Source organism: Penaeus monodon, chromosome 29, assembly GCF_015228065.2.
Source record: "Penaeus monodon isolate SGIC_2016 chromosome 29, NSTDA_Pmon_1, whole genome shotgun sequence".
Classification (NCBI taxonomy): domain Eukaryota; kingdom Metazoa; phylum Arthropoda; class Malacostraca; order Decapoda; family Penaeidae; genus Penaeus; species Penaeus monodon.
The window spans coordinates 38055240-38055444 of NC_051414.1; the positions used below are offsets into that span (position 1 = coordinate 38055240).

The 205-nt window shown below is 32.2% G+C and overlaps 1 protein-coding gene across 1 annotated transcript in view; it reads right to left on the minus strand.

Annotated features, from left to right (window-relative positions):
• The window catches only part of LOC119592244 (titin-like), a gene marked incomplete at its 5' end in the record, with an annotated part of 41989 nt that overhangs the window by 2121 nt on the left and 39663 nt on the right, over positions 1–205 (minus strand).

Here is a 205-nt window from a genome sequence, read left to right on the forward strand (position 1 = left end):
TGTGTTGTATCTATCATAGTTTTAATCAATTATCCTTTGCCCTTATATCCAACATTTCCTAATTCACTTATATTCCGTACTCTTCATCTCATGCCATACATTTATTTGCCTTTACACCCTGCATTTCTTATTCATTTATATTTCCAGATATTTCATCTCGTACCTTGTTTTCCTTCTTTTAACACCCTGCAGCATTTTTTATCCA